This window comes from Phyllopteryx taeniolatus, chromosome 6, assembly GCF_024500385.1.
Source record: "Phyllopteryx taeniolatus isolate TA_2022b chromosome 6, UOR_Ptae_1.2, whole genome shotgun sequence".
In the NCBI taxonomy this organism is placed as follows: Eukaryota; Metazoa; Chordata; class Actinopteri; order Syngnathiformes; family Syngnathidae; genus Phyllopteryx; species Phyllopteryx taeniolatus.
The window spans coordinates 29,822,039-29,833,179 of NC_084507.1; the positions used below are offsets into that span (position 1 = coordinate 29,822,039).

At 39.1% G+C, this 11,141-nt stretch overlaps 1 protein-coding gene across 2 annotated transcripts in view; it reads left to right on the forward strand.

The window, feature by feature from the left end:
* Positions 1-11,141, forward strand: part of cdkal1 (CDK5 regulatory subunit associated protein 1-like 1) — a 208,888-nt gene that overhangs the window by 10,487 nt on the left and 187,260 nt on the right. The window lies entirely within an intron of this gene.

Sequence of the window (11,141 nt, forward strand, 5' to 3'; positions counted from 1 at the left end):
CTTTGTTTCCATTTAAGCTTATAAAATTGCTGAAATTTACATATATATATTTTTTCCATGATAATTACATGACTCATCTGAATTACAGACAATTGTATGCTATGAAGAAATCACCATGAATGTTGCTGTTAGCCAAGCCGCCGTCTAAAGTTTGTATGAGAGCACATAACATCTGTGCTGGCCACTTTGCAAGGTCTCTACGACTGGGCTATGAATCAGGTTTTTATGTAACAGCAATATAGTTTTGAATCCAGTATAGAATAAAACAATACTGTTTATCTTTATAAGTTAGTGTTGAATTTTGGTTCCCTCGGAAAGATGTGGGGGTGTCTGCTTTTTTCTCACTGTTGCACTTTGTAACCCGAAATGTTAATCTAGTTGAAAAAGTGGAACACTAACTGTCTAAGCAAAGGCAAACAGCTTTATATGCTAAAGTACTTGTCCATACTCTACTGGCTCAGTGTTGCATAAACAACAAATGTATGCATTTAAAAAAAACAAACAAAAAAAACCTCCACACCCCTTTTCAAATTTCTAGTTTTTTGTAATAGAGAGAGAGACCTAAATAAATAAGTTGAACACTTACACGTCCAGTGTGTTAAAGTCTCACAAGCTTTGCTGACGTCTCACGTGACTTCATGCATTATGATGTTTGACCTTAACGTTTTGGGGCAGATTTTTCAAGAAAATACGTTTTGTTATGGACAAATAGCCGGCGAATCCCTTACACAATATGACAACTATCCATCCATCTATCCATTTTCTGAGCCGCCTATCCTCACAAGGGTCGCGGGAGCGCTGGAGCCTATCCCAGCTGTCATCGGGCAGGAGGCGGGGTACACCCTGAACTGGTTGCCAGCCAATCGCAAGCCACACATAAACATAAACCATTCGCACTCACATTCACACCTACGGGCAATTTAGATCTTCAATTAACCTAACATGCATGTTTTTGGGATGTGGGAGGAAACGGGAGTGCCCGGAAAAAACCCTACGCAGGCACGTGGAGAACATGCAAACTCCACACAGGCGGGGCCGGGGATTAAACCCCGGTCCTCAGAACTGTGAGGCAGACGCTCTAACCAGTTGGATCGTGTTTTGGTTTGATTGATTATTCTAATAGTACTGTTGTTTATCAGTTCCTAATTGCTTCGGCCCTTTGCCTTTCCAGTTTAGTGTGGTTGTAAAACAAAATTCCAAATATTGACGTCGATGTGGAGTTGTATGCAACGTATTGACTTCGTCAGCCTTAATATTGTGCTCTCATACACATTGACATGGAGTTTTCACTGTGCATGCAAATTGGACTGCTCAAAGGTGAGTCAGAAATTGATGTCCGATGATACGAAAGCACTTCCATTTTTGTGGACGGAGCTTTATGGATCTGGATATGGATATGGAGAAAGTCACCAAGTAAATACCAAGTTGTTGCGGAGCAGCATTGGTGGGTGTGCCAATTTGTGTAAATGTCACCCGTTTGATGAGTCGTTGAGTTTGTTGTTTGCCACTGGCATTCTGCTCTTCTTGTAATGTGAATACCTCTTGCCGCCTTAATTGGTTGCAGCTGCAGGTTTTCGGTACAATTTCAGTGATGAGTTCCATGATGATTTAAAAAAAAAAACACGAAAGTGGTCACAATACATTGACTTGATGTCCAATAAAAAAAAACAAAAAAACCCCACACATTTTAGAGTAATTCCGACTTTCGAAATCCATGTTGAATTTCTTGAATGTCAACACTTGCTGGACTAAACAACCAATGACAACACACTTTACTACTTTGTGTTTTAACAAGTATCTACATTGGCCACCACATGTCCATCAACCATGCACTTCCACAATAGACTGCACAACCCTCATTAACTTTTTTTATTTTTTATTTTTTTTTAAGATGAGAGAAGACTCATTAAAGAAACTCTTGTTGATGCATATTCAAAATCCAGGTGAAGACAAAATAGAATGTTTAACGTAAAGTTTCGATACAAAAGTCAAACTGGACACTATCTTTTTGTATTTTCCAGACATGCTGGTTATCTTTCGGATAATCAACAGGATTATTGGTCAAAATTGGAAGCCAAGTGTTTTTATAAAACACTGTGCATTGAAATAGATTGTCTTTGCCTTTAAAAGGGAAATGATGACTTGGACATGCTTGATTTTCAGCTGGCAGCAATGAAATGTAACACTTCCAGATGTTGATTCATGAAAAGCCCATTGGATTATTGTTCCACATAAGTATTCGTCGATTAACTAAAATACATCAGAGTGAGCAAAAGATCTGATCAAAACAAAATGTTGGGAAATGAATATTTATTGTTAATATCTCATTGTGCAGTATGTTCTCAACTGATGTTTGATGGAACAAATGCAAAGATGTGAAACATATGGAACTGTGTGAAATTTATTGATAATCTGAGGTTTTAGTTCAGTGAGACAGATGGCTTGTCTAATCTTTCAGACAGACACTGCCTTTTGATATCTGATCTGATGATTACGTGTTTGTGTGCAGCTCCTAAGGATGAACACAATAAATCTGTCCCCTGCTGACTTCCTATATGCGTGTGTGTAAGGCTCAATGCTTTTATAGTAGATAAGGCCTTGATGATCGGTCCCTTTCTTTTTTTAACTATGTGAAATGAGTCATGCTGTGAAAATCAGATTTTGTAAAAGGACATTTTGATCATGAGTCTCTGCAAACCTTTTTGTTAAACAAGTGTCTTCCAGCTTGTGACTTGCATCGGGGTCATGATGAATCACTTTAAAAACATCATCTTGATACGGTGATTCTCAACTAAAATGAAATAAAAAGGCAGCCAATCATGCATAACACATCACACAAAGGTCTTGTGACTAAATATGTCTTAATGAGTGTGGGTCTCTCTTTGGGAGCAGATATTAAACAATTTCTATTTGTTTCTATGTGGTTTCACGGTATTTACTATTCAAGTAATGCATTTATGTTGCATAGCGCATTATTAATTTTGAAACAACTATTTAAAAAATGAAGACATCTTGTGATGAGATAAAAAAACATTTTTTTTTCCATCTAAATCAAATCAAACTCCCTGAGGTTATATAATATGAAACTCCCTCAAAATATTGGGGACAAATATGTAAAACTTTGCTTTTTCTTGTTTTTTTTTTTTTTTACTAAGTACGTAAAAGGGTACGAGTAATTGCAAAGTGCCGAACAGGTCTTTGTCGACAATATATTTAAAAGGAGAATGAAACGTGAGATGGCTAGTCTTTATTTAAAAAGAATCCTCTTCCAAGTACAAGCGGTAATCTTCCTCTGACTGTCTGTCACCATTTAAGATGTTTTTTTTTTTTCTTCTAACTCATACCATATTACAGTTCGACCAGTATCCCAGAACACATTTTGTTCAAATTGTGACATCACTGTACATTACTGTTATACTTATTGTACTGTTATTATGTTACATTGATACTTATACACTTCAAAAAAGTATTGGACCAGTAAGACAAATTCCTTTTTATTTTTGCTGTAGGGTGAAACAAAAATCGAAATAAAAGCTGAAATGTTTCTTGTCCCATATTCATCTTTTGATAGCAAACGTTTACATCTCACGCCACACCATTTTTTTCCTCCATCCTAAATGTGATACTGTGTACAAATATAAAGTACTAAAAAAACCTCATCTTTGGTTTTCCTATCCTTCTAAACTGTATCTCCATACACACAATGTTATCCTGCTCTTATATTAGACACTTTCTTGTCTCTGGTCTACGACAAATGGCCTCGTGATCTTCTAGCCCTTTTTTGCTGCAATGTCAAAGAAGTGTTATAAAGTATTTGTTTGGACTAGCATAGTTCAAAGACAAGTCTTGCTTTTAAATCAACTCTGTTCACGACAATTCTTTTGTATTTTCAAATACAACCGAGGTGGCTTTACAGCTGTCACTGCCTTCACTTTGAGGTTTGGCGCCATCAACTTTTCATCAGCAGTGGCTTGAAGCAGCGTGGCTTGCAGCAGCAAATGAGCTGAGCGGAACAGATGACAGCAGGACCCCCGCCGTGCTGTTTGAATGACAGAATGAGTGCTTGCATATAACAACATGGTGAGCCAAATTTCAGGTGGGATGCCCTTTTATAGGTAAATGAATTAGTGCAACATCAGTCCTTTAATTTGAAAGTCTCCGAAAATACACGAAATACTGCCTGTTGCTTAATGATGACTAGTAATGCATTGCTTTTAGAATTCCCGTCTTGGTGTGTTATGCACTCGCAGCATGAGCGCCTACACTTGATTTAGTTCCTGACCACATAACATTAAAGAGATTCAGATGTGTACAGCCACTGGGTTAGCATATGAAAAGACGGTGACAGGACATTCGATAATTCGGATGTCATCTGCTTTCCCTGGAATTAACGGGTTTTTGTGTGTGTAGGTAGCTGATTTGGTGTGTGAATGTGTATACTTTTTCAGTGAGTACACTCACTTCCCATTTGCGTTTGCACCTTTTCCTGTTGCGATTCCTTATGAACGCATACTTTGAACCAATACATGTATTATTAACTCAGGAAAACACTTCAAATTGTTTCATTTTTCGTAATGATTTATTAATTTGGAGGCACATTCTCTGGGACACAACTTCATGTTTGCACCATCTAACTAATGTATTCATGCTCAGAGGCACGGCGGCTCTCATGCAAGCAAGGATGTTCACTCACATATTCCGTAGCAACTTCATACGCGTTAGAGGGTATATATATATATATATATATATATATATATATATAACTATATATGAGTTGAGTCGTTGAGTTGATGTATATAAAAGCCCGCCACACACTGAGCGATGTGGCCAAACCGACCGAACTCTCGCGCTGAGTGCGGGGTTGGGCATCTAGTTTTCATGTGTGGCTGAGATTCGGCCAAATTGCTGTTTGTTGTATGTTGTTACAGCCAGTGCAAATGCACAAACTTTCACAGTACGCAAAAAATACATTTCCAGGTTTTAAGCTAGCTTGACCCAGCTGGCTGCCACACCGCAGCCAAGCTATACAAATACAGTGCATACGATATACGTACAACACTACTTAGCTATATATATAACCTGATTCTTCCTTGGCAGTCAGGCTATTGTTCTATGGTTTAATAAAAGTGATAGTTTATCAATACGCAGTATGTGGAGCCTCACAAGCCGATAGTGTATTTTAATTAATTGGCAGGCATTTGTAACCTTTTTTTTTTAATAGCATTTTATCCCTTACCATGACATGTTTTGCTCCTTTTGTCTTTCTCTCCTTTCGTTGCGTAATGCACTTTCAAATAATGAAACACGTGCTGCATCCAGAATGGTTACAGTCCCAAGATTTTAACTGTTGTGCTGAACAAGGGCAGCAAACGCATCCGCTCGCTTTGGTGATACGCAAGGAAAAAGAGAGGCAAACTTGTGTGTGTGTGTCTGCCTCTTGGCATGCTTTGAGTAAGAGCAGCCTCTCTAATCACCTGCTTTTCTGCCAACATCCACATTCCTTTTTACCATTATGTGCTAAGCACTTGGGCAAGAATCTTGTATGGAGGGCTGGAGGCTGTTATTAAGTGCTTTGCAGTGTTAATTTCGAATGCATTGGCATCACAGCCAGACTTAGATCAGGTAGTATGTTTGGAGCAAAACAGTTTCAGTTTAGTGCATTATAGTGATTATTTCTAATATGGTAGATCTGCAGGTGTGTGTTGACGAAGCTGTGTGTGTGTGTGTGCCAATGGTGCATGTAATTTGGTAGACATTGCCAATTGAAAAAGGTGGTCTACTAAGCTTATCATGTGTTGAGCTGTTCTGCAAAATGTGTTTTCCTTAGATTAATTTACCGAACGGGTACCCGTCCTCTCTGTGAACAAGCTTGATCAGAAGTCTGTTTGCATATTTTCCTCAATTCAGTTTTATAGTGCACATGCCAAGTGAAATTTTTCTCTTCACTTTCTCCAAACTGTTTCGGAAACATTCTGCTTCAAGCATCTCTCACTCTTCCTAAATCGTTCCCAAAGATTTTCCAGCCAATTACTGGCTGTCTCAACAACTCTCTCTATCTCATTTGCTTCAGTATCTTTATCTTTTGGCTACATTACCATCCAAACTCTAACTTTATTTGACTTTCATCCCTTCTGCAGTCAAATTGCATCTCTCAGTCGGCCCACCTTTGCGTCCTGCTGCTGCGCTGATCTTCTATTCATCTGTCTGCTATTTACTGTTTGAAATAATTTTGTCGCTCTCTAGACCATGTTTCATGGTCTCACATTCTTGATTAGGATCTCACTGAATGTCTTCTACACGTTTAGGGTGTTTTCTTTCGGTTTAGTCTTAAAACTTAATTGTGTTTTGGAGAGTGTCGGGGGAGGAATGCAAATGAGTCAGGCGATTGCACGATGATCTGGCTTCAAACCACAAGATCATATGGCCGTGTTATGGGCCTCTATCTTCGAAGCCACCAGGATGCCCCGTGTGCTCAGTGTAACAGGAAAAATAAAAGCGCTCTACATCTGGGCTATTTGCATACTATTTGCATTTGAACCCCAACTGGCTGTTTTTGGAATGCCAAGAGGCTAAATTCAGTATTTATTACTCAGGCCCATGACTAGTTTCACATTTTTGTGGCATTTGCATCTGATTTGCATGTCCCTCAGCTTGGTTATGGGAATATGGGGCCAGATGACCTAAATTGTTTCAATTCCACTTTGAAATTAGGAAAAAATGGCAGTTGAAGGCCTCATATCACTATTAATCGAATTAGGCTACTTAACATATGAAGGCGTAAATATTGGAAGGGTTATTAGCTGCAGTAACAAGTCAAAGAAAATTGCTTTTTAAATGAACTCTTATTCCAGGGAGATCTGTGACAATGTGCGTGCGTGTGTGTGTGTGTATGTGTGTGCGCGCGCGCATGTGTCTGCATACGTGTGTTTAAAATTGGATAGTTTGGTTACAATGCATAGACCTTTCTCCTTTAGCATCTTAAGTCTTTAAAATCACTCCAATAGGTTATGATTGTGTATTACTGTATAATGTAGAGCAGTTATTCTCAATTGTGGGTTGGGACCCAAAATGGGTCGTGGCGCCATTTTGAGTGAGTCGTGGACAGGTGGTAAAAATTACAGGGGATCCTCGGTTTACGATGGTACCGACACGACATTTTGATGTTTCAGATGGCGTAACAATACATTTTCACGTCGTACAAGAAGGCATGCACAGGTATTGTTTTTCATTGGATTGTTTTATATTTTCAGCCTAGAGGTGTTTTTATCACAAATATTTACTTTAATTTTGATTTTAGTACTGCACTAGTGTAGATTAGTGATAGACCAAGGCGCCTTCAGACTTGCATACAAATTCGGGGGTATGTTACGCCTTAGGAGCGGTGCAATATTCAAAGTGCATCCAGGACTTTCCTTTTAGTTGGGGAGGAAAAAAGTTTGTTTATTTCAAAAGCAACTTCCAGTTTCATTTAAACAGCCACTCCCATAAAAGGTTTTTATAGCATAATAATCCAGACTTTTGTAGCTTTGGTCTGAATCTTTCGTTTCCTAGACAAACTATCAATGTTGCAATTTCCTAAAAAGAATACAGTCGCCTCCAAAAGTATTGGAATGGCAAGGTCAATTCCTTTGTTTTTGTTGTACTATCCTGAAGACATTTGGGTTTCAGATCAAAAGATGAATATGAGACAAAAGTTTAGAATTCCAGCTTTTATGTTTATAGTATTTGCATCTAGATGTGTTAAAACAACTCAGGACAGAGCATCTTTTGTTTGAAGCCACCCACTTTTCAAGTGAGCAAAAGTATTGGAACAGACATGATTAAATTAACTTAAAGTGAATAACATCTTATATTTGGTGGCATAACCCTGACTTACAATAACTGCATCAAGCCTGCGACCCATTGACTTCACCAGACTGTTGCATTCTTCATTTGAAATGCTTTTCCAGGCCTCTACTGCACTTACTTTCAGTTCTTGTTTGTTTCTGGGGGTTCGTCCCTTCATTCTCCGATTCAGGATGTAAAATGCATGCTCTATTGGGTTAAGGTCCGGTGATTGACTTGGCCAGTCTAAGACCTTCCTCTTTATCCCCCTGATGAAGTCCTTTGTTGTGTTAGCAGTGTGTTTTGGGTCATTGTGTTGTGGCATGACGAAGGTTCTCCTGATTAGTTTGAAACATTTTTCTGTATATTGCCAGACAAAATGGTTTTGTAGAGTTCAGAATTGATTCTGCTGCTACCATCATGAGTTATATCATCAATAAAGACTAGTGAGTTTGAGAAGGAGCCATGCAGGCCCAAGCCATGACATTACCTCCACCATGCTTCATAGATGAGCTTGTGTGTTTTGGCTCATAAGCAGATCCTTTCTTTATTTATACTTTGGCCTTTTCATCACTTCGGTAGAGGTTAATCTTGGTCTCATCAGTCCATAAAACGTTGTTCCAAAACCTTTGTGGCTCATCTCTGTACTTTACAAAATCCAATCTGGCCTCCGATTCTTTTTGCTGATGAGTGGTTTGCATCTTGTGGTATGGCCTGTATTTGTCTTCTCTGTCTTTTTTGAACAGTGGATTGTGATACCTTCACCCCTGCCCTGTCGAGGTTGGCAGTGATGTCACTGACTGTCACAATGTTTCTGTCATCAACTGCTGTTGATACCCTTGGCCGACATGTTCGATGTCTGTTGCTCAGTACGCCAGTAGTTTCTTTCTTTTTCAGGACATTCCAAATTGTTGTATTGGCTATGCCCAATGTTTGTGCAATAGCTCTCTCTCAGCTTCATAATGGTTTGCTTTTCTCCCATAGACAGCTCTCTAGTCTTCATGTTTGCTTAACAGCAAATGCAGTTTTCACAGGTGAAACACAAAGCCAAAAACAAGCACTATCTCATGTTTAAGCAATCAATCTAAAAGGCAACACCTGAGCAACTAGAAACACCCATCAGTCATGTGTTCTAATACTTTTGCTCACTTGAAAAGTGGGTGGGTTCAAACAAAAGGTGCTCCGTCCTGAGTTGTTTAACATATCTTGATTTAAATACCATGAAATAAAAGCTGGAGTTCTGCACTTTTGTCTCATATTCATCTTTTGATACCCAAATGTCTTCAGTATACAACAAAAACAAAGGAATTGACCTTGCCGTTCCAATACATTTGGAGGGGACTGTATATCATCCTTGGTTTCTCAATAAGGAGCTCTGAAAGGCACTTAGAACATGTAAATCTGTATTTAGAGTATGTTTACAAATGTGATGTTCTTTATTGTTTTTAACTTCAATAAAAGTGTGTCAGACTTGGCGACAGTAGGAAAATGCGGGCGTCGGGGTCACTACAGTTTAGAGCCAATGGTGTAGACCAGACCTGTTCAGGTTGTCTCCAATGATTGCAGACATCAACACCTCTCAACTGTCACACCAGCTCGCATTCATGTCTAAGCTTTAGCCCCACCTGTCGCAGTTCATCCAGGACAGGTGATCTTTTACATACAGGTGGCTTTTACCTTTGGTCTTTCTTTGTCTCCTTTTCCAGGGGCCAACATGGAAGAAAACAGACACACCTGCATGTTTTTGGATCACACCCAGGCCATTTTATGTTCACTGCAAACTGATGTATGACTTTTCCTTTTTGCATACACTTTACAAACACACAGAGGCGAAGCTGCACACCTCTCATTGAAAGTAAACTGCCATCGCCTAGGGATAGTAACAAACATGACCACAACTGCAATGTCAGAGATGTAGTGCAACGATATTTACCCACTGTGTTATTGTTATGATTTGGGGAACTGGCTGTGGTCTGAATGATTTTGACAGTTGCTTTGAGATGCTGAAAGAAGTGCTCTGCCTCCTCACTGTGCTCAGAACAATATTTATTTAATGACATGCACAATGCACAACTCTTTGACAACCTTTATCATAAGCAGTATAAATTGCCGAATAATTTACTTTAACCATTCTGTTTTTATCTTACTTACTCTGTGCTGATCTAATTTGATCTTCCATCAGTGAGGCAAAATGTGAATTTATGCTCATGATGAGCAGACATCTCAAAGGTGCTATAATTATTTTTCATGTGGTAAAAGTGAAATCACTAGTAACTGACTGAGTCTGTCAGTAGCCTTCCAAGATCCTTCCTCTTGCCCAGACAATCTGACTTCCTTGCCCTTGACTCTTAACCATCTTCCTCACTGTGTGGAACATCTTTTCATGCTTGCACTGACTACCATAATGGCTTTCTGTCTGGACTGCAGACTGGTGATTGGCCCCAATTAGTGCTTGAACCTGAGGTTTCATATCATCGTTTCTCTGCAAGGTGAGATGTGTAATGGCAGAAATCATTTCAGGCACAGTCTCTACCCGCCTGTACGCTGCTCGATAAATCACCATTAATGCGGATTTAAAATCACAATGAACCCATTATCACATTTTCATCACTACCACTTGTATCTTTCCAATATGCGGCCCATATGTGCTGTACAAGTCTTTCTCTTCTCTCTATCTTAATGTCCTTTAATGGTGGACAAATATGTAACTAAGATTATTGCGTGCTTTCTAGAGTTTCTGCTGCTTAACTGTTAGCTGAGGCTTTTTTGCCGGACCCAGGTGTACCCTTTGCCAGCCAAATTAGTGCTTGGCTTGAGTTATTTCATTCATCATTTCTTTTCCTCTCAAAGCTTTGCTTGCCTGTTTTCCTGAATTATCCCTACTTAATCACCTATTGTAATGCCTGTGCATATTGCAATCATTTTACAGTGGAATCCCAAAGGTTGAATACAGTCCGTTCCGTAACGTTGGTCGACATGTAATATATTCAGATTTTGAAAGAAAGGATATAATGGAAATAACGAAAATATTGCTAATACCACAACAAAAATAAGTTCCAAAATTTAAGATTAGTCACATTTATGTACTGTAATGCCATCCTGCCCACTAAATGCAGTCTTAGTCTTCGGTGTCTGAAAAGAAGCAGCACAGCTTCCTCCTACTCCAGCAAGGAAGTTCCCTGCACTGCTTTGTCCAACGATGCCGTATCAACAATTCATTTACTCCAAGTTTAAGTGCAGCAGCTAGTTTGCCTTTTTCAGTGGCATGGTTGATCACCTTCAACTTGAAGGCGGCTGTGTCGTGGGCATTATGTCAC